Source organism: Mustela lutreola, chromosome 7 (assembly GCF_030435805.1).
Source record: "Mustela lutreola isolate mMusLut2 chromosome 7, mMusLut2.pri, whole genome shotgun sequence".
Lineage (NCBI taxonomy): Eukaryota > Metazoa > Chordata > Mammalia > Carnivora > Mustelidae > Mustela > Mustela lutreola.
The window spans coordinates 7,559,717-7,582,985 of record NC_081296.1 but is presented as its reverse complement, the minus strand read 5'-3'; the positions used below and the strand labels follow the sequence as shown (position 1 = coordinate 7,582,985).

The following is a 23,269-nucleotide window of genomic DNA, read 5'->3' as shown; positions in this document are numbered from 1 at the left end:
ATTTTTTAAAAATATTTTATTTATTTATTTGTCAGAGAGCGAGAACAAGCAGGGGGAGCAGCAGGCAGAGGGAGAAGCAGACTCCCCACTGAGCAAAGAGCACGATGCGGGGCTCCATCCCAGGACCCCGGGATCATGACCTGAGCAGAAGACCCACGCTTAACCTATGGAGCTCCCCAGGCATCCCGACAAGTCACTTTAATTTACCTCTTTGTACCTCTTTTCCTGTAAATAAGGATTGAGGGATCTAGGGGGTTTTATGGAACTAAAGTGAGCTCAGAATGTAAACCATGAGAACAGTGCCTGCCTGACACTTAATAAATAATGATCATTCTTATCATCAGAACCTCCTTCCATCTGGAGACCTGACAATCCTACTTCTTCTTCCAGACCCTGCTGAAGTGTCATCCGCCGTGGGAAGCCTCCACAGACCTCCCCTGGGCAGAGTTAACACCCGCTCATTAATCCCACTCCTGTATTTTATATGTACTTTTATATGACCTTGATTACATGGAACTTCAGTCGTGTCCAATTTTCTGAATCAAAACAAAGGCTTCAAGGCCTGAGATAATCGGAAAAGAGAATAATCACTGTAGGAGAGAATCTTGCTTCTACATAAAACACAGACCCTTCACTCCAGAGAACTAGTGGCTCCCAGAGGGGAGGTGGGTGGGGGGTTGGGAGCAATAGGGGAAGGGCTCAAGAGGGCGCTATCCTGATGAGTGCGGGTGACGTAGGGAAGTGGTGAATCACTGTACTGCACGCCTGAAACTAACATCACACTGTATGTTAACTATACTGGAATCTAAAAAAAAAAAAAAAGGAGAGTGAGAAAGAACACGAGAGCAGCTCACGAACACATCCGAGTGTGTAACTAGTGAACTTGAACCGAGCTGCCTCGGTTCAAGGAGTGTTTTCAGGGTGGAGTACTTCCTGTCTTGGGCCTGCCTATTCCCAATTTGTCAACATCCTGCCTCCCAGCTCGCACCACTCACAGGGCCGCCCAGAGAATGATGCCTGAAACTGGCATTCCCACTCCCCGCGGAGGCCCCAGTCATGGGGAACCCCATTCAGCGCCACAAAAGGCTTCTGGGCCTTCCTTACAGTGCTCCTTCTCCTTCTAGCATTTTCCAGCTCTCCCTTCTCCCTTTTGCTCAGCGGTTCTTCCTTCAATCTGCCTTCCTTCCTCTATCCCTCCAGCTGTCTCCTCTCTAATCTCATCTCCAGAGATGGATTCCACGATTCCCCCAGGTGGCCGCTCAGCAGCTCAGACTTCCCTTTCCTAACACTGACTACATTTTATGGTGACTATTTCTCTGACTTTTCTGCCAAATCGTAGGTTTCACAAGCCAGGGACTATGCCTGGAAGACTAACCTCAGACTCTGTCCCCACAGGTAGGTGAAGAGCAGTAATTGCTGTTACGAGCAAACATGAATGAATGAATGAATGAATGAGGAATTAATGCTCGGTAGTGGGCACCCACCTGTGTCACATTATCTTCCCAGGGATTTCTGTGCATCGTGGGGCTTAAAAAAGAGGAGCAGAAGAAGAGGGAAAAAAGCAGCAGCAGCAGCAGCATCTCTCAAGGAAAGGAAAGAAACCGACGAGGAGAGCAATACTTGAATCGTTTAAAATTTCACACTAGATGGACGCCTGGGTGGCTCAGTCAGTTAAGCACAGCCTTTGGCTCAGGTCATGATTCCAGGGTCCTGGGATTGAGGCCCTCATTGGGCTCCCTGCTCAGTGGGAAGCCTGCTTCTCCCTCTGCCTGCCTTTCTCTCTTTGTGCCAAATAAATAAATAAAATCTTTAAAAAAATAATCAATAAAATTTCACATTAGAGATTCTCAGCATCTGAGAGTTTTCTCCCACTCCCCTCAAAATCCAGCCCTTCCCACCTGAACATGTTTTAAAAGGAAGAAAGAGAGAAGGAAAAATAGAGAAAATACTTTAATGTTAGAATGTTAAGTATGGTTTTCTCTAAACCTGTGTTGACTGACACAAAGACCACTAGCCCCAGAGGACACCGACAATTAGGAAGGAGGCTAGTTCAGACTGAGATGTACTGCAAGTACAAGACATGTTGCAGGGGCCCCTGGGTGGCTCAGATCTCATGATCTCAAGGTCCTGGGATCAAGTCCCACATCAGACTCCCAACTCAGTGGGGAGTCTGCTTCTTCTTCTCCCTCTGCCCCTTCCCCTGCTTGTGCTCTCTCTGTCTCTCTCTCAAATGAATAAATAAAATCTTTAAAAAAAAAAAAAGTCATATTCTAGATCTTGAAGACTTAGCATGAAAAAGGAATTTAAACTATTGGCTGTTTGATTACAATGTGAAATGATAATTCTTCTTCTTCTTCTAATGAAGTAGGTTCCATATTCACATGGGGCTTGAACTCAGGACCCTGAGATCAAGAGTCACGTGCTCCACTGACTGAGCCAGCTGGGCGCTAGTAATTCTGATATATTCTGATATATTCAGATATATTCTGATATATTCAGTTAAGTGAAGTTTGATTTCACTTGTTGCTTTTCACTTGTTTTTAATAGGCCACTAGGTGACTTAAAATGGCCTTCATGGGTATGTAGAGGTTAGTTTTCAAGTGAGGTCAGGTGACTACCTCCTTTCTGCTCAGAGCTGCTTTTTCTGTCCTTTCCTGGTCTGCTACATGCCCTTGAACCCTGGCATTTTCTCCACTGCTTTTGGTGTGACCTCTGGAGCTGGGACATTGGTGTGGCAATAGGGTCTGCTGCCTGCGTCCTGACCTTGGGTCCTGTTTGCCTAGTTACCACAGCTCTCAGTTTCTGTCTCAGGCCCTGGCCTGTGACCTGACCATAACACTACACAGTTCCCTTTGGGCTATGGTTTGGTTTTGGTTTTCTCTGTGTTCCCTGCACATGGGATTTGGCAAAAAGAAATGAGATCTGTTCTTTAGGCAGTTATTTTTGAAATCACCTACCAGAAAATATTGATGGGCAGCTGGGTGGCTCAGTTGGTTAAAGGTCTGTCTTCATTTAGCTGAGGTCATGATCCCCGGGTACCTGGGATCGAGCCCCACATCGTTGTCATAGGCCTCGTCTGCCTTTCCCTCTCCCTCTGTCAGTCCCCCTTCATATGCTCTCTCTCTCTCACTCTCTGACAAATAAATGAGTAAAATCTTAAAAAAAGAGAAAATATTGATAGATGAAGAATACATCATAAAATGCCTCAAGTCCATCGCTGCAGAAAACAACTTGCGAACCTATGCAGATTTCCCTCCTCTTCTCTTGAATTAAGGGAAGATTGATCCTCCCAAAAAGCAACCATTTGGGTAGAGGGTTGGGTGAATCAGGTAGCCACACACCTGCCCTGGGTCTTCAGCTTTAACTCTCTTGGCCATGTCCAATCAGTTCTCTTGCTGCAGAAAGGTTAACTCAGTCCTCTGGCTCAATCTTTTTCTATGTCAAGTTAGGCTTCCTCAGCGATGCCAACTTTAAAAGTCCATATGCTTATTCATGTGAGTGGGAAGGAGAATAACTCTAAATAAACACAAGATCTTCAGCACACACATGTCTTCCAAGTCTTTCTTCCTTTCCTGGGTGCCAAGAGAAGTACCCCTCCTCCCTTTCAGTAGTGTCAACATTTCCGCCTGTCTGTGGGATAGGGCTTGGAAGTACTGGGGCTTTGGAGTGATGTGACCTGGTTTTAAATCCTGGCTCCATCACATAATAGCAGTGTGATTTGGGGCAAGTAACTTTTCTGAGCCTCAGTTTTCTCCTCTGCATATTGGGGACGACAGAGTCTTCTGGAAAACACCTGGCCCAGAGCAGCTGTTTATTACCATATGCTTGCATCATACCCCACTGAACTGGGGCTTCACTCCTCCCTTTCCTGCCAGTATCTACAACCGTTGGCTTTGCCTTAAAAAATACTGCATATACATCTGTGTACACATAGGTACCTCTCCTGACTTTTAGAAAGAAAAATAAGCCCCACTTGACTCTTTGGTTAATGTCTGACTTTCCCCTTCATTGCATAGTCAGATCTCAGATTACGGGTAGTTTACTGCTGACCCGCTCTTTCCTTCCTTTCTTCCCAGCCATGTGTCTGTCATCCGCTCTGACACTCACTAGAGTGATTCTCAAGGTACCGTTTCAGCAGTGACCAGTGGGTTGGCCAATCCAGCGGTTTCCTGCAGTTCCCATTCCTTCTGACTTCACTCAGCGCTCACCGCTCATTCTTTGGATGCTCTTCTCCTCCTGCGATGACCACCAGAAGTTCCCCAGCCAGGCGGAGGATCCGTGACCTTATAAACTCATCCTGAGTGATCCCTGGGCATTTCCTCCCTTCCTCTACTCTCTGGCCAGCCCCCCTTTAAAATGCTCAGCCAGCTGGCCACTTGTTCCCTCTCCTCAGACCTCCCACCAGCCCCTGCTCGCCGCCCCTCCCCCATGGGTGGCATTCCTTCTCGGTGGCCTGTGGTTACTTCGGAGCCCAGAGCCTGCACCTGCAGCCACACCACAGTCGACTCCTCCCCTCCAGCTCACAAGCGGAAGTGGCTTCCCAGCTAAAGCCGGACCCTCCACCTCTGCCCTAGAGCCCTCCCGTCTGCCTTCTGGGCTGCTTTAGGGGAAAAAAACAGATCATCAGCGATTTGCCTTCAGCTTCTCCCACTCCGCGGCGTCCTCCCCATAGCATAGCATTTAGGATCTCACCCATCTTTAAAAAAAATTTTTTTTCCCCTCGCCCTCACTTCCCCCTCTAGTTACTGCCTATCTCCCCTCCTCCATTTTAGCCCAAGCTCTTGAAATCAAGCCTGCGCTCTCTGCTTCCTCCTTTTGCTCTTCATTCTGGTTTCTGCCTTAAGGCTATGCCAAGGGCTCCCTCCATGCCTTGAATTCTAAGTGTTTTATTGGGATGTGGATTCCCTTAACAATGAGGGTGATGATAGAATGGTCTCTGTGAGACACCTGCAGAGGGCCTATGGCTTCTGCAAATTAGCCAAGGTCACCTGGCAGCAGTTTTGGAAGCAGGCAGTTCGGCTCAGAGTCTGAGCTCTTGCCACACTGTACTCTACTCCATGCTTGAAATCGGACGGCCTGTGTGCCTAGCAGTCAACACGGTGCCTTGCGCCCAGTTGGAGACAGATCAGCATGTCTGAGTGAATAAACACATTCTACCATCACGGCTCAGAGTCTTTGTCTCTTGTTCTTAGAACAGCCCACTGATCACAGGTTCTTAAAAAGTGCAGGGGCTGGGACGCCTAGCTGACTTGCCTAGCATGGGACTCCTGATCTCAGGATTGCGAGTTAGAGCCCCACATTGGGTGTTGAGATGACTTAAATAAAACAAAACAGGGGCTCCTGGGTGGCTCAGTGGGTTAAAGCATCTGCCTTCGGCTCAGGTCATGATTCCAAGGTCCTGGGATCAAGCCCTGCAGCAGGCTCTCTGCTCAGCAGGGAGCCTGCTTCCCTCTCTCTCTCTCTCTCTCTCTCTGCCTGCCTCTCTGCCTACTTGTGTCTACTACTACTGTCTGTCCAATGGATAAATAAAAAATCTTAAAAAATAAAATAAAATAAGATAAAACAAAACAAAAAAAAGCCTTAAAAAAAAGGTGCAGAGGCTGATGTTTACGTCTATTTTTCTGAAAAAAGACCCAGTTCTCATGACTTTTTCAAAGAAGTCTGACTCCCCACCCCCAAAGTTGATAACTTCTGGATTCATTCATTCCTCTGTCTTCTCTCTTATTTTCCCCAACCCCCCCTTACATCCCGTACTCTGATGTTAGATGGCTAGATTGTCGATGTTTTATTTTAATTCTGTCGCTGATAAAAAAAAAAAACTTCCCTGCACTCAAAGTGGCCTTGAGTGCCTCCTCAGCTGGCTGCCTCCAAGATATAAACCAGATACTTCAGCCCAATGGCTAAGTCTTTAAGTAATCAAGCCCCAGAGCATGTTACAAGTATGAGCCTCCGTTTTTCTCCGACCTGAGTCTTCTAGTCTTCTGTTCTGGTCAAACTGAAGTGTTGTACCTTAAAAACTTATTCTGACCCACGTTTCAGGAGTGAGTTCAACAGTGATGTGCTACATTCCTGATCTAAGCCAGGACTTTGCCTGGGGCTAAGAGTGTGAGGGTGACTACCACACACAGTCCTTTCTTTTGAGAACCTATCCGGTTTGGGAGACATACGTGAAAACAAAATCCCCAAAGTATGGGGCAACAAACTTGTGGGAGTTCTTCCTGCTCAGAGGTGGGGTGGAGCTGACCTAAATTTAGGAGACTTTCTCTAAGCTAGACATGTTTGTATTCTTCACGTGTTTCTTTTATGACAAGCATGCCTTAGTTTTGTAACCAGAAAAAAGGTCTTATTGGGTAAAGACTGTGATTAATTCAATTCTGAGCACCTGATTGCCAAGGGGGGAAAACCCATAACTGTCCCAGAATTAGTAAAATTAGGGGCGTCTGGCTGGTTGGGTTGGTGAAGCATGTGACTCTTGATCTTGGATTGTGAGTTCGAGTCCTGTGATGGAGGTAGAGATGACTTAAATACATTAATAAAAATTAAAAAAAAAAAAGGATTAGTGAAATTAATGAGGAAAGGACAATCAATCAATGCAAAAATGGGCAAAAGCTAAGAATTTCCCAGATGAAACATTTATGGTCAATAAGTATAGGAGGACCTGTTCAATCTCATGAATCATCAGGAAATACAAATTGAGACCACAATGAGATTTCATTTGATACCCATGTTAAAAGTGGTGAAAATTAAGAAATCTGACAATCCCAAGTGCAGGAGAGGATGTGGAGCAGTAGGGCCCCATATACAATGTTGCTGAAACTGTGAATTGGTAAAAAGCACTTTGGTAAACAGTCTGGAATTATCTCGTAGAGCTGAAAGTCGGCGTAGCCTTTGACCCAGCATCTCTGCTCCTGTATTAATACACGGGAGAAATTCTTACACTTGTGCACCAGTGGGCTTTACACGAATTTTCTTAGCAGCACTTTTGCAACAGCAAAAACCTGCAACAGCCCAAACGCTCATTATCAGCACATTGGCTGTATTAGTTTGAGCTCCTCAAAAGCAGAGACTGGGTCAAGGACTTGGGTGCAGGCTGTTTATTCGGGAAGTGATCTCAGGCAGCGGGAGTGAAGGACAGGAGGATGAGGCAGAGGAGGAAGAAGAGCTGACTCAGAGCATGTGGTTCCACAGACGCCTCTAGGAAGCATACAAAGTGCCTTCCAGAACTGCCCTCTGAAGGATGGGAGCCTGGGGCTTTTATCCCTTGGCTTGAATCCCATATTAGTTGAGGGTTAACTCTCCTTACTATCAGGCTGTGCCTGAGGGGATGCTGAGAAGCTCTCCTAGCAGAAAGGGCCTGGGCCCGAAACTGGAGAAACCCAAGGCCTAACAGTAGGAATTCCTAATAGTAGGAATTGCCAGTGTTTGGGAGCTCCCAGGAAACTGGCCACGATGTATTTGGCTAAAATCAGAGGTGAGCCAAGGGGAAAATACAGTGTACTAAGGGCCTCTGCTGCAAGGGGCAAAGTAGTATTAGTGTAATCACATTCTAGAATAACCTGTAACAGCCACAGTAAATAAACTCAGCTACTCGCAGCATGCCCGAGATAAATCTTAGCAATATCACATGGAAAGTGAAAAAGAAGTCCCAGGATAGGGGCACCTGGGTGACTCAGCCGGTTAAGCATCTGCCTTTGGCTTGGGTCATGGTCCCAGCGTCCTGGGATTGAGTCCTGTGTTGGGCTCCCTGCTCAGCAGGGGGGCCTGCTTCTCTCTCGGCTCCTCCCCCTGCTTGTGCTCTCACTCCCTCTGTCAAATAAATAAATAAAATCTTAAAAAAAAAAAAAAAGAAAAGAAAGAAGTCCCAGGATATTATGTAGGGAATGATGCTCTTTAATAAAGAAAGCAACTAAAATACATGTGTTGGGACTATGTTTGTAGGCTCACATACACAAATATATACTTACATGTATATGCAAATACATAGACATACACACAGTTCTAGAAATTAAACTTTTCTGTTTACTTGAATTCTAAGGGGAAAAAAAACTCTACAGGAATATTAAAAGAACATATAAGGAAATTCTGAAAATTAATGAGAAAAAGATAAAAAACTAATAGAAAATGGGCAAAAAGATATGAACAGATATTTCACAAGAGGAAATGTATATAGTTAGTAAAGATACATAAACACATTCAATCTCAACTTTTTTTTTTTTTTAAAGATTTTATTTATTTATTTGACAGAGAGAAATCACAAGTAGATGGAGAGGCAGGCAGAGAGAGAGAGAGAGGGAAGCAGGCTCCCTGCTGAGCAGAGAGCCCGATGCGGGACTTGATCTCAGGACCCCGAGATCATGACCTGAGCCGAAGGCAGCGGCTTAACCCACTGAGCCACCCAGGCGCCCCTCAACTTTTTTTTTTTAAAAAAGCAAGACTTTTAAACTTTTATAAAGCTAGGGTCATTTTTTAAATTGAAGTACAGTTGACACACTGAATATTACATTTGGTTTCAGGTGTACAACACAGTGATTTGACAAGTCTGTTCCTTATGCTTGGCTCACCACGCAAGTGTTGTTACCATCTGTCACCACATAAAGGCCACTACCATACTATTGACTGACTACATTCCCTACCCTGTACCTTTCATCCTTGTGACTTATTTATCCCATAACGGGAAGCCCGTGTCTTCTATTCCTTTCATCCGTTTTGTCCTCCCCCCACCCCCTCCCTGCGGGCAACCTTCCATTCTCTGTATTTACCGGTCTGTTTCTGCTTTTTGTTTGTTCATTTGTTTTGTTTTGTTTTTTCCTTTTAGATTGCACATATCCATGAAATCAAAGCTAGGGCAATTTAAAAAATTGATTTAAAAAAATATTTTCTTGGGGCGCCTGGGTAGCTCAGTGGGTTGAGCCTCTGCCTTCGGCTCAGGTCGTGATCTCAGGGTCCTGGGATCAAGCCCTGCATGGGCTCTCTGCTCAGCGGGGAGCCTGCTTCCCCCCTCTCTCTCTGCCTGCCTCTCTGCCTACTTGTGAGCTCTTTCTCTGTCAAATAAATAAACTCTTAAAAATTTTTTTTTTCTAGCTAAAAATATTTTTAGAAGCCAGAAAATGATAAACACAAGATTAAGCATTGGGGGTCAGGGTGTGGGGGATATATGTCAGTTGTCAATACAAGTTTTTAGGCTGGATGATTAGTAATACAAGAGAGACATACGTGAACCAATGAACATAGGATTCTGACCCATGGATTATATTTTAAGATATTATTTATATGGGGGGGGGCAGAGGGAAAGGGAGAGAGAAGCAGGCTCTCCCCTGAGCAGAGAGCTGGATTCCAGGCTCCATCCCAGGACGCCAAGATTATGACCTGAGCCGAAGGCAGAGGCTCAACCCATTGAGCCACCCAGGTGTCCCAAACCCATTTCTGTACATCTTGAGATCCAGAAAATAAGATTATACGGTGTGATAAATGTATTCATAGGTACCTATAAGATACACTGGTAACATGAAGGAGGGAGCTGGGAGATGCTCCTTCCCACTTGGGAAAGCCAGGGGAGCTTGACCAAAGAGGTGATAGCTAAGAGGTTTAGAAGAATAAAGAGGAAATTGCCAAATTCTGGGGAAGGGGGAGGGCATGGGAAGGCCCTTGCAGTGGTAAGGCAGCATGAACAAGCATACCAGTACGGGCAGAAGAGGAGAGTGGGAGAGGTAGAGGCACGTGATGGACAGAGAAGATAAGAAAAGATCCATGATGAGGAGCTTAGACAGTATTCCACACTGTGGGCAAATAAGAGCTTTGGAGGATTTTAAGCAGGGTACTGACATGATTCATTTCAGGAAGCTCCTCCCCACAGAGAGCAGAACTGGCCGGGGTGCTGGAGGGAGGAAGGTATTATGATCTTTGTCCAGGTGAGAGATACACACAGCCTAATTTATTCAGGAGCTCAGATGTGTGTTGGGGGGGAGGGGGCTGTGTGGTTTAAATTGAGAGGTTTTTAAGATATAGAAAGGGCAGAATTTTATTTCCCTGCTCTCCCCCATTTTTTCTTTATAACACTTATCATTCCTTGATATATTTGCTTATCTATGGTCTGTCTCCCCCCACCGGGAAGTAACCTGCAGGACGGCAAGAATGTTAATTTTGTTCTCTCCTCAATCCCCAGGGCCTAACAGTTCCTGGAACATGATAGGTACTAAGCAATTATTTGTTGAACGCATGCAGTTTAGTGAGGAAGGAGAAATATAGGGTAATAGCCAATAGGGGAAGAATTTCCAGAGCTCTAGTCTAATTTAGTTCCTGTATCTCCTATTAATCTCTTTCAGAGCTCCGTCTCCAGCTAAGTATTTGGCCAAAAAATAAAATGCACCTGCTTCTGCCTCTCATCCTTGTCTCAGTCTGAGTTGATGATCTTTTCTGTTCCCTCCACCTGCCTTACCTACTCTCCAGCTACCTTCACTTATTCTCTCTGGAACCCTGGTTTCTGGATTCCCTGAAGCTCCTTGGCCATACGCTTAGACAGTTCTCGCATTGTTCTATGACCACACACCTGCTAGATATTTTGCCTTTGTCTTTCCAGATCTACCCTCTGTCCTTTTCCAGCAGCTGGCCTTGAAGGACACTGTCATCTCGGCTTAGTTCCCCTGGGCTTCTTCTTGGGTTCAGCCAGTGGGGGAGTTTCCACAGGAGACCTGAGGGCAGGAGAGAGAGGTAGGGTTGATTTTCTGCAAGTACCTAGGGGCTCTCTCTTTCCTGAAGCTATTGTTCTCACTTAGCCTATGGCTGATAATGGCTTCTCAGCAGATGTGAGCCCTAGGGTGCTTCACTATCCCTTGTTGGTTTCCCCCAGCCCTGCTGGCCTCTTTGTACACTATCCCTTCTTCAACTCTCTTCAGTTACACATTTTGAGCAGGCCATCTGTTTCCTGCTGATCTTGACTGATACAAAAGCAAAAATACAGAATTGTATCTTTTTTGAAAAGTTGAGCTATGATTCACAAAATTCACCCTTTTAAAGTATACAGTTCAGTTTCAGGCTCTTAGTGTAGTAGAACAAATTGTATCTTTTTCCAAATAATCTGTAATCAGATGTTTTCCAAGTTACTCCTTTCTGTTTACTCAGTGGTAAGTTACACAATGTTACATACCATAAGTTGCTCCAACTTTCATGACAGCAAATAAGGGTATAGTAAATATTGTACATGTGGCCATTCTCTTGGGGGGAGGGTTATCTCCCAAAGAAAATTTCCAGGAGTGGTATTGATGAGTCAAAAGGGCCCCATCTCTTTTAAGGCTCTTCAGAAGTATGATTAATCGTTTCTTAAAGGGATGATACCAATTCACATCGCCACAGTTTTCTCTGAATGTCCCAATTACATCATCTCAGTAGCACTGGAAAGTGTATAAGGTATGTGTATTTTGCTAGTGCAGTATGCAATGTTACCATTTGAAGTTCTTTGATAGCCATACCAACCCTAAGTCATTTAAAGCCATGTTTAGCTAAATGGGAACGGAGGGACAGTGACTTTGAGGGGATTATAAAATGGATAAATATGGAAGAAGAAGGTTAAAATATATGCACAAAGAGTTGGCCATACTGGTCTATGAGCATTAATGGCTCTCTTTTAATGGACTCTCTGGAATCAACACTTTTTATTCCCTCCAATTAAACATATTGACTATACTATACTACCCATGACCTACTGAATGCTTTCATCTCTGGAATTCCTACACACTTCTTCCTACCAATTGAGTTAAATGCCTAACAAGAGTCTATTGTGTTGGGTCCCAAACTTCCTTATGACAGTTGTATGCCAGAGTGTAATTAATTTAAGTTACACAAACTGATGAAACATAAGCATGAAAAGAAAGAGTTGTTTCTATGAAATGTCAGTTGAATGCTCTGGAAGTATTAGCTAACAACCAGTTGAAAATTACTGTCAAACCAGATGTGGGTGAGACAATTACAAAGGATTTTTTTTTTTTTTTAAAGAATCAGCCTTCATGTATACTGCTTTGCAAGAAGTTTTAAGTCCTTAGACAACTTTAGAAACAAATTGCAAAGCACAGAAAATACACTGTGGATAGGATTTATGTAAGAAAGGGCCCAAGAACACTCTAATCAGCACTCTTGCTCAAAGAAAAATTTTGGCCTCACATCAGAAGAATGGCAAATAGGTGTTCTTTATAGGTTTTAAGGGACAATGAGATGGGAAGGTATGTATTTGCCATTTTTTATAATTCACTGCATTAATATACTCTTCTGCTCAACTGCCTAACTATTGGGTCAGATCCAATTTGTTTGGGTGGGAATAGATCCTATTCCCTATTTTTTTTTTTTTAATAGGAGGGCAGGTAGGAGAGAATTTGTCTTGGACTCACCTAACTGGTGAATTCAGATCTGCCTGCCCTCAGAGTGCAATCTTCTCTATCAGAACACAGTGAAAGTTGCTAGGCCCCTGCAAGGGGGAAGTTGGAGTTTTGGAGGAGATAATTTAAATTCAGGGAACACTAAAAAGCCTACCAGTCATCAGCCAGGCCACATTCTTGAGTTCAGCTCAACTGGTGATAGAGTTTAGTTTCATTTTCTCATTGGTTCTAGACTTAGAAGAAAGGGATGATACTTACTGTCACTATCATATTCCAACAGTGGTGGGTAAGATAGCCTCCGCATACTGTCACAATCAAGATACATTACTTTCCTTTTTATTTTAGTTCATGATTCTGTTCATTCAAATGACAAGTTGTCTCTGGTTTACAGGTGGTAATCCGGCCTTGTCTGAAATTCCTAGGACCTGAGCTGAAGGCAGTCTGCCTCTCAAGCTAAACAAAGAAGAAAACGTTTATGGTTCCTGAGAAACACTGATATCAGGAAATATTTGCTTAGAAGGGAAGAGGAACCCAACCTGGCTTGTGTCAACCCTTCTCTCCCTGCCCACTCCATATCCTGAGAGAGTCTTGACTGTCCTGTTGATTTCTGGGGCATGTAGATATGGCAAACTTAAGGTCACAAACTATATGGCTATTTAAATGAGAACTGTAAACATGGCAGGGAATACTCTTGCCTCTCTTCGATGTCCTTTGAGGCATTTTGTAACTCTATACTGGCTCATAAAATCAATGTAGCAGATCCTGACCAGTGTTGGGAAAGAAATAAAAATAATCAAGCTGAAAGGATCAGCGAGCAGTACGTAAGAGTAATACTTCATGAAACTTCTGTCTCAGAGGAGTATTTATGTACATGCATGTGTATATTCTGGGTTGAGATGTGCAATAGATTTTGTAAAGGGGGTCACAGTCAAAAAAGTTTGCCAAGAATATTATTCAGCAATTAAAAAAAAAAAAAAAGAAGGAAATCCTGCCATTTTTGACAACATAGATGGATCTTGAGGGCATTATGCTACATGAAATTAGTCAGACAGAGAAAGACAAATATTGTATGACCTCACTCATCTGTGGAATCTAAAAAAAGCCAAGCTCATAGAAAGTTGTAAAAAAAAACAACAAAACACAAAACACTGGTTTAAGGTGCACATTTCTTCTTTCTCTCATCCCCACTCTTTGCTAATCGGTTCTTTCTGAAACTCTGGTGCCTTGTGAATCAAAATTGTAGTAATTAACAGGTAGAGAAGCAGGGGCCAATTCTCATTCTGTAGAGTTAGAATGCAAAACCTGTTGCCCCTACCTCACTGCTCTGATTCAATCAAAAATCCAAATATTATTAAGTTAGAAGGGCTGAGATCCAGAACCTCGTTAAGGAAGAGTTTACAGGAAAATTTACTTTGAAATTTATCACCTGCACAGTTCAAGCTCCAAGGGTTCTTCTCAACCGCAAATTACAAAGGGTTTAGCTTGGCATTCAGGACCATGGCCCCATCTTATTTTTCCAGACTGAGTCTCCTGCTTTTCACCTCAAATCCTATACTTCAATCAAACTGACCGCTGGTGTTCTGTGAACACTCCATTCATTTTTTATTTTGTGTCCTTGATTGTAGGGTTCCTCCAGCTGAGGGCTGCCTCCCCAGTTAGCCCATCCCTGCTGACCTAAGTCCCTTTCATCTTTCAAAGACCCATTCGCAATTTCCTTTCTTCCTTTTTTAAAAAGATTTAATTTATTTATTTGACAGAGAGAGATCACAAGTAGACAGAGAGGCAGGCAGAGAGAGAGAGAGAGAGAGGGAAGCAGGCTCCCTGCTGAGCAGAGAGCCAGATGTAGGACTCGATCCCAGGGACCTGAGATCATGACCTGAGCCAAAGGCAGAGGCTTAACCCACTGAGCCACCCAGGTGCCCCTCTTTCTGATTTTTTAAAGGAGGCTCCATGCCCAATATGGGGCTTCAACTCAAGACACTGAGATTGGGAATCCCATGCTCTGTCAACTGAGCCAGCCAGGTGCCCCTCCTCTCTTAATTCTTAATATCTCTTTTCAACTCCATAAAGATCTCTTTAAAAATACCCTTCTTAAAAAATACTTTAAAATGTAATTTATTCCTGAGTTAAAGAGAAATATTAATGTACTGTGAAAATAAGAAGATGAAGAAGTCACAGAAGGAAATAAAAACCCAATTTATCTAGGAATGATATCTATGTGTGATATGCATAGTATATTTATATATTACAAGCTAGTATTATAACATCTTACAATGTACTTTTCAATTACAAATATTTCCCATGTCATTAATCTTTTCCTTCAACACGATTTTTAACGGTTACAGATAAACTAGAAATTATTTAACAATCATAACATTGGATACTTTGTTTTCACATATGGTGGTATATTTGGGGGCATATAAATGGGGAAGTATCCAGGGTACAACGACAAATTTCCTGAAATAGCATAATAGAATTTTGGGAATAGAAAATTGGGGCCAATAGGACAATTAAGAGAAATGTAAGTTTCCCTGTGAATCTTTGGAAATACTGGCAGGTATGCTGGCTTTCCCCACTCTAAGTAAAATAGTGGTTTGAGCCAATTGCACTTAAGTTTTAAAGGACAGTAACTCCAGAAGGCCTACGGATGACTTTGGGTTGATCTAGGCAAGCTGATTCAGGGAAACATGGAGGACCAGTATGTATGCCTCCCCATCTCAAAGTATTTCCATCTTTACGCATCCTTTAATTCTTGTAGGAAGAGCTGAGTCTCTTCTCTGATTTCTTCCTCCCCCTCCACCAGCCCTATCTAATCATTGTCCTTTTCTGAGATCTTGCACCATTAATTATTGCATATTCCATTCTCCCGTCTCAGCTCCTTTATTGGAGAGCTCCACCTCATACTGGGGTGCGGGCGTGGGGGATAAAGAAATCACTTCTCTCCTTTGCTCTTACTAGCCCTCCAGCTACAGGCCCGTCCGGCTCACGGCCAAACTTCTGAAAAGATCAGCCTCTAATGCTTTCACTGCTTCACGCACTTCTCATCCAAGGGCTCAACTCAGCTCACTGCCTGGCGCACAGCGGGCCCTGGCTCAAAGTTAGTTCCTCCCCTCTTGCAAACTGGCATCTCTTTCCTGGTTCTTCAGAAGGAATTTCTCCGTGGTCAGCAGTGGGTGTCCACTGTCAGACGCCAGGCCCTCACCTCTGCGCTCCCACACCCTGACCTGGCACCTTAAGGCCGCCTGCTTCCCAGGTGCACTGGGTTCTTGGAAGGTCCTGCTGGTCGCCCTCCTGGCCTTCTGCCCGCCTCTCTGCGTTCTCACCTTGCACGGTCAGAGCTCCCCCGTCACTCGAGAGCTCTCCCCGCCTACGCCCCGGGAGGCCCCGGCTCTCGGTGGTCAACTCTGCTCACTGTGGGTCTCTCGGTTCTCCCAGAGGCGACGCGTCAGAGTGCCCCCCGCCTCCAAGCTTGCGAGCAAGTCCCCAAGGCCGGCAATGACCAAACACTGAGGGCGCACCCACCGAGCGCCGGGCCCGCGCCACCTCGGCTTCCTTCCACCTGGCAGCCTCTCGCTAGGCCCCACTACGTGCCCATCTAAGTGACGAGCTCGCCGTCCGCTGGGACGAGTCGGCCGGGAGGCAGCTCGGGTCCCTCTAGCGGGAGACGGCGGCCCCTGCCCGAGGCCCCCGCCCGGGAGGCGCGGCGGAGGACCCGCGGCCCAGGGCGCAGGGAGCGGCCGCCCGGCCGGAGCCGCGGCGCCCGGGTGTTCCGCGGGGCGGGCGGGGCGGGGGCTGGGCCCGGCCCGGGCGCGCGGGGTCGAGGGTCCAGCCCTGAGCGGCGCCGCCCCCGCCCCGCCCGCCCCGCCCCGCCGCCGTCGGGCCCGCGCCTCGCAGCTCGCCGCGGGGAGGGAGGCCGGAGGCGGGAGCGGGAGGCCCGAGTCCGGAGGCCGGGCCCAGGCCGGGGCAGCCCCTGCGCCGCGCCGCCCTGGGCCGGCGCCCAGGTCCGAGTCGTCTTCCGCCCGCCCCCCCCCCCTCACCCGCCCACGGCCCCAGCCGGGTCCCGCCGCCCGGCCGGCTCCCGCCCCCGCTCCGCCCCCGGAGCCGCAGCCCCGCCCGCCACCGCCGTCGCCATGTTGTGGCTCCCGCAGCCGGCGCTGGGGACGCGCGCGGCCGAGCCCGGGGCCTGCAGCCGCCGCCGCCGCCAGGTAAGCGCCCCCCCGCGGGCCGGGCCAGGGCGGGGAGCCTGCGGGCCGGGGCCGCCGCCGCCGCCGAAGCCGCCTCAGCCCGCCGGCCGGGGCCGCGCCGAGCCGGGGCCGAGCCCGCGCCCGCGCCGCGGCCCTGCAGCCGGGCGGACCCTGCGCGCCGCCCGAGGCGAGGCGGCAGCCACTTCCCCCGACCGCCGCCTGGCGGGCCCCTGCCGCCACCCCACCCCGCCTCCGGCCGACGGGCCGCCTGCCCCTGCCGCTGCCGCCGCCGCCGCGACCCGCCGCCGCCGCCCTCCCCGCGCGGGGCAGGCGGCCGCCCTCGGCCACAGCCCGCGGCCCCCCGCCCGGGCGCGGATAACGGTGCCGCTTCGCCCCGCCGGGGCGCCCTGTCAGCCCTTCCATCCCCCGCCGCGCCGAGAGCTGGCGCCGTCCTGGGGCGGACACTTCGGGGGTCGACCCTCTTGGGCGCCCCTCGGTCCCTCCCCCCACCGCCGCCCAAGTTCTGAGCCTGGGGGAGGTTTCTTCGGGAGCAGACAGGTATTCCTGCTCCAGAGTTGGGGGTCTTCAGGGGGGGACCAGGCCTGCTAATCAGGGTGGAAATGATCTCTCTGCAGGGGCTCTTTCTGCCAACCTGGGAGTGTGTGTGTGGGGGGGTGGTGGGAGGCTCAATGTGACCCGAGGGAGGACAGGGGAGCGTCTGCTGGACAGATGGCCTCCTGGCCTTGGATCAGCGTGTGTGAGGGGGAGGGGTCCATACGACCTTAGGTATGCCTGTTCCTGAGAACCCCAGGATTATGGGAGCTGCTCAGGGATTTTTAACTTTCTGTTTCTTTGAGTAGGCCAGAGGGAGCATTAAAAGTCCTGGATTGGAATAAATCCACAGGCCCACCCAGGGAAGCATGTCTGGCACCCAGGACTGGCCTAGAATAGGACTGGCAGTAGGAGAATGGGACTTGGGGGTAAGATGGTATTTGGCTTAGGGTTGGCCCACCTGCCTTCAGCTCTCTGTTCATACAGGCCCTCTAGGGTGCATCTGTTGGTGTGTACAGTGTGGCTGAGCATACAGGATGTGGACACAGATGCCTGGCCTGGTGGGTGCTTGCTGGGATTTCATGGGTCTGTTTCCTCAAACTCACAGGTACATTGCACAGTGAAAGAGAGAAGAAAGCGTGGTGCTAGCACATATATTTTGACTGTTTTCCCAATGGTCATGGCTTTGAGTCACTCAGTAAATTTTTACTGAGCACTTACTATATGCTGGGCACTGGATAAGGTGTTGGGAGGATGGTGGTAAACCAGAAGGACATGTTTTTGGCTTGAGCTGGTAGCCTAGTGGGAAAGCCCAATAATAAATAATCTGGAAATTTCGTTCCACACCGAATATTTGTCAACATATATGTGCCGGGCGTTGTTTTAGATGCTGTGAAGAAAGCAAACAGAAATACCTGCCCTTGTTGAGCTTTCAGTCTGATGTGTGTGTGTGTGGGAAGGTGCAAGAGGCTGGGAAAATAGATTGTGAAAAATGCAGCCTCTTCAAAGGGGCTAAATGCTAGGGAGAAACAGAAGACAGGGAAGGAGGATATGAGATACTGGGTGGGGGTTGAATTTACATTCAAGTGGCCCCAGGAAGGCCTTCTTGGAAGATGTCTTTTGAATAAAACTTTGAAGGAGGCCGTAAACTGATCATTTCAAACTGGGCTGAGCTTGAGGAAGGAAAGAGGACCAGAATGCCGAGAGCGATGGGCCTTGGTTTGATCTGGGGGCTTTGGGAAGGCTTCCCCGAGGAAGTGACGTCTGGGCTGAGACCCGAAGGAGGGTTAAGAGTTAACCATGTGTGGAGCAGCGCGGAGCTTGGCGAGTTGGAGGAAGTGAAAGAGGCCTGTGTGGCTGGAGGGGGTGAGGGGAGAGGGAGAGGGGAGGTAAGTCTGTAGAGAGGTGAGTTAGATCACAGGGGGCCTTGGGACAGAATGGCTCCTTCCCCACCCCTCCCTCAACTTCGGTCTGTATCCCCCGTGAAATTAGGAACCTTTGAAGGGTTTCAAGTGATTGACATGATGACATTTAGGTTTTAAAAGGTCTCTGGCCTCTGTGTGGGGAATGGACTTTGAGATAAGCAGGTAAGGTGAGGCTTTCTCCTTGAGTGGTCTAACCACTTGATCTGCTTCGAAAAGCCTCAGAGAGTCTGGGGGGAGATCCTTTTCCTCAGAGTCTATTTTGTGCAGCTTTTAGGAAGGCAAAGGAAGACGAATTAGCATTTATGGAGTGCCTGCTAGATGGAAGAATCAATTTGAGAGACTTCACCAACATCATATTTAAGTTCATCCTTTCTGCAACTTAAGAGAAAGGGCTTGTCCTGCCCTTTTTACAGATACAAGCCCAGAGGGAATAGGGAACAAGCCCTGAGGGGATAGATGACTTACCCAAAACCACATTTGTAACACAATCTGGATTCAAACCCAGGTATCCTGGATCCCAGAGCCCACTGGCTCTGGAACCAAACTACTGGAGTTTGTGTCTTGCTTCTGCCACTTGCTAACAGAATGACTTTGAGTTTAATTTCTTATGTGCCTCAGTTTCCTGTTTGGAAAGGCCTCGAGCTTTTCCCATCTTAAATGTAGATCAAAGTACCTATCTCATAGGATTGGTAAATGCAGATAAAAGTACCTACCTCGTAGGGCTGTTGTGCATATCAGATTAAACAAGCCACGTAGACGCAGCACTTACCTCACATGTTAGTCGCTATTATTACATTTTTAAAATTCTCATGCTTTCTCTTAGCTATGATTTGGTCACATTGGATGAGATTAAATATATAGATTTAATTTAAAATTTTAATTTTAAAGATTAAATTTAAAATTTAGTTCTTGGATTCTGGGAGACTCTTTTCTCCCTCCCCTTTTCTCTAAATAATGCCAGTGTTCCATGTGATCAATCATTCAACATTGATCTCCCATTTCATTCTTGACACTGTGGTAGGACTTTTAGATACAAAGTGAGTTCCCTCCCTTTAGAACCTCAGGGTGTCCAGGGGAGGTCAGATATGTAAACAAAGGAGCTACAATGTACTTAACAAGTTCTCTAATGCTAGCTAGTTAGAGAGCTGTTGGGAGCAGTAGGAACTAAATGCCTAGGGGGAGTAGGGAAGATTTTGGGGGCAGAAGTGGCTTTTGAACTGGGCTTTGGAGGAAGAATAGGAGTTTTACAGGCAAGTGAGACTTGGCAAAGGACAGTCTAGGTAGAGAGAGCTATGTGTGAAATCATGGAGCCCTGAGAGGTTTGGTTGTTCTGGACAGGAGGCTGGGAAGCTGAGTTGGAGCTGTGAAAGGCAAGTCAAGTTTGGATTTTATACTACAAGCCACAGAGAGTGTTAGATGAGTATTAGATACATCAGGTACACACCATGGTCGGTGCTGGAGTTAGGGAGTGGAGACAGATGTCACTCTGGAGGTGGCTTTATTTTCACGGGATCACTGTGTTTCAGGATCTGGTTCTCAGTTTCGTAGTCCTAAAATTCAGTTTTGTAGGGCACTCGGAGCTTATTGGATCCAGGCAGACTGACTCACTAACCAAACTTGGAAGATACTGATGCATAAACTTAGGGTATTAACTGGCCATGAGAAATGAAACTGCAGAATGACAGATGTTCTGTCCTCTGGCCATCCCCCACCCCTTCTGGCCAGGGCTGGGACATATTAACAAACGCTTGCTCCTCAATTCTTGTTTGTTTTTCTCAGGCCCGTGAAGATGCATCCTTTTCGTTAACACAATCTTGACTTAAGCTCCATACAGTGTGGGCAGCCACGATTATTAATTGATAGAATGCATGATTCTGTATAGTGTGGGTTGGATCATATGTTTGTGACTCTTAAGGAAGAGGAGGAATAACTTTTTAGAAACAAAATACTGGAAAAGGGTGTTTCTCAGAATTGGTATCCAGATTCTAAGTGGTGTGGGTAGTCTTGTAGTTAAAGGGTGGTTGTGGACAGATGCATTGGAAATTGTTCTGGGAACAGAGGTCTGTGAACCCAGGGAGGGGGCGGGGAGCTTTTGGTTGCACTGGAAGGAGAGATTGGTTTAGAATTTTCGTTTTCCCTACACATCGGAGACAGAAAATAAAGTAGTAACTCCTCCCCTCTACTCAGCCTGGTCATGGTGAGCTTTCCTACTGGATTGGAATCCTCAATCTGGATTGGGGTTTGAGCCTCATCTTAACCTTCTTTCTGCTTCTGCAGAGCTGAGAAGGGTGGTGGATCTTCTAGAGTTTTGAATCGTTGTTTTTCTATAGTGAAAAATAAAATCCAAATAGACCAACCTAGATTGTGGGCTAATTACTTTTCTTTTAAAACTCTAAAAAGAATTACACCAGAATATTCATGTAGAAAATGCAGGGAGCACAGATTAGGTATACTAAGGTATACAGCTTACTGATAGGTCCTCTAACCCAGAGCTACCGTTAACATTTTAATATTCAGTGTTTGTATTAGATCTTTATCTCCAGCTCCATCTTTTTTTTTTTTTTTTTAAGATTTTATTTATTTGTCAGAAAGAGAGAGGGAGAGAGAGCAAGCACAGGCAGACAGAATGGCAGGCAGAGGCAGAGGGAGAAGCAGGCTCCCCGCCGAGCAAGGAGCCCGATGTGGGACTCGATCCCAGGACGCTGGGATCATGACCTGCGCCGAAGGCAGCTGCTTAACCAACTGAGCCACCCAGGCGTCCCCAGCTCTATCTTTATATGTAACTTTGTTTTAACTTTTTCTTTTCCATAAAAAAGAGGAACACCCGAATAGGAGAGAATTCTGAGTGCAGAGCAGTTTCGTGTACTCACAAGCTGTGCTCGCTCCAGTGGTCTCCCTCTCTGTGTTCTAGGAGTGTAGCATTGTGATATCCATTAGCTAATTAATATTGAGAAATGTTTTAGGATCAGAGCGGTACTTAAACCAACCATTTACTTTTCTTTGAAGTGGGAAGCGTGTATTTGTTGAAATGACCTATCTGATCCTTTTTATAACTCAAAAGTTGGTGAACACCTTTCCAGTTCGGTGTCACCCACAGAGTCATTCCTCAAACCTCTCAGCACTTCTGGGGTGTCCTCTGTTCACTGTGTGACTTTGGGTAAGTCCTTTACCTTCTCCATTTTAGATTCTGTAGGTGTTGGATCAAGAGGTAATGGTGCCCCTTTTTTGTCACATCTCCTGTCCTCCAGGAGATGAAAAGGCTGAGGATATCCATACTTGTGATTGATTGTGGAAAGACTGCCACAGTGTTGAGTGAAAAGACAGGAGTGTGTCCACTGAGCAGATTAACTCCTGGCCTCCAGTCAGAGTGTGTGTGTTTTCGGGGGAGGGGAGCTGAGGGGATCTGTATCACTTTGTTTTTTCTGTTGATGAGAGCTGCTCAATTATTGGGGAGCCCACTAGAAAACTACTTTGGGCAGTTCAGAGGTGGCATTAAGGGTCTTGTGCAAAACTAAGTCTCCAGGATTATTCAGAGAATTGAGACCTACTACCCTCTAGGGTTAACTCAGAATGGACCCCCTTCCTGTCTGCAGAACAGTTTGCTGGGAGACCTCCTTCCCGCTGAGTGGTGGGATTGGGTGGTTTTGCTTTTGTTTACATGTTTGCCTGTCACTTGAATTTTCTCAAGGTTTGTGTATCATCTTTACAAAAACAAATAACCAGTTAGTCTGTTTTCATTTTGGAGATAAACTTGAAGGCCCTGAGGCAAAAACTCAAACTGCCCAGAAATACGTCCCTACGGAAGAGTCCTGATGTCGGAGCTGGCCACTCTCCCTGGTCACTCAGGGGAAATTGCCTTTGTTAGATCTGAGGGGACTTAGGCTGGGACCTCTGACTGGGCCAGTCCCTGAATTCAGAGGTCCCGGGCTGCACCATCTGGGAGGGGTGGTTAGAGTGTGACTTGGCTTCTAGCTACATTCGGTGGGTGTTTTCTTTTAGTGTGCTTTTAAAGAAATCACTCCTTCCAGGTGTGGTCCCCGGCCTTCGCTCCCCCGGGGACCACAGACTCAGTCTCCTGCTTGTCAACAGTGGGGCATGCCAGAGGCCTTGGTGTTGTGACCTGGGGGTCATGGTACTGTAAAGAGAGGGGTTCCTGTGCATAAGCCTCACATGCATTCCTAGGATTTCTCTCCTTCTGGGGGTTCGGCTCGATCTGGGTGTGAGATGGGAGGGGGGTGGCTACTTCTTTCTCATTTTCATCCGGTCTTGGGGCAAAGGAACATCTTCCCCACACTGCCCTGGGCAAGCTGGCGTTGAACACAGGCCGGTAAAGTGGGCTCTGTTTTGCTGGCGGATACAACATCCTACTCCTGTTTGCCGATTCAGCTCCTAACATTGAAGTTGTTCCTGAGCAAGCCGAAGGGCAGAGGGAGACCCAAGAGAGGGTTTGAAGACAGGTGTCCATTATACCTGCAAGCCTCTCGGGGCTATTCTAGGGCCTGAAAACACATCTGAGGCAGAGTTTTGGCATTTTCAGAGGAGAAGGGGGCCCCGGGGTGGGCAGTGAGCAGCTGTTCAGATTCTTCTGGGGCTTGGCCCAGCCCAGGCTATGCTGTGTATGGGCAAGGGCTGCGCTCTGCCTTCCCTTGCTGGACGGACTCTCTAGACCTGAGCTGAACTGGCTGAGGTTGTAAAAACTTCTTCACTGTTTGAGATGTCATTAGACCTATAAATCTTCAGGCCC

General features: G+C 47.0%; 1 protein-coding gene and 1 long non-coding RNA gene across 5 annotated transcripts in view; one reads left to right on the top strand and one right to left on the bottom strand.

Moving 5' to 3' along the window:
* Positions 1–43: 43 nt before the first annotated feature.
* LOC131835560 (uncharacterized) lies at positions 44–15,828 on the bottom strand. Its single transcript, XR_009355233.1, has 3 exons — positions 15,689–15,828; positions 12,624–12,818; positions 44–10,688 (listed from the first exon to the last, which is right to left on the bottom strand). It is a non-coding gene; the product is annotated as an uncharacterized LOC131835560 (long non-coding RNA).
* Positions 15,829–16,448: 620 nt separating this feature from the next.
* Positions 16,449–23,269, top strand: part of ZNF592 (zinc finger protein 592) — a 47,861-nt gene continuing 41,040 nt past the window's right edge. For 3 of the 4 annotated variants that reach the window (XM_059179935.1, XM_059179932.1, XM_059179933.1), the window contains exon 1: positions 16,449–16,570. The gene's annotated coding sequence lies outside the window, so the exon portion shown is untranslated. Of the gene's footprint in view, positions 16,571–16,933; positions 17,108–23,269 lie in introns of those variants that run through there. The other variant, XM_059179934.1, reaches the window with a different exon arrangement.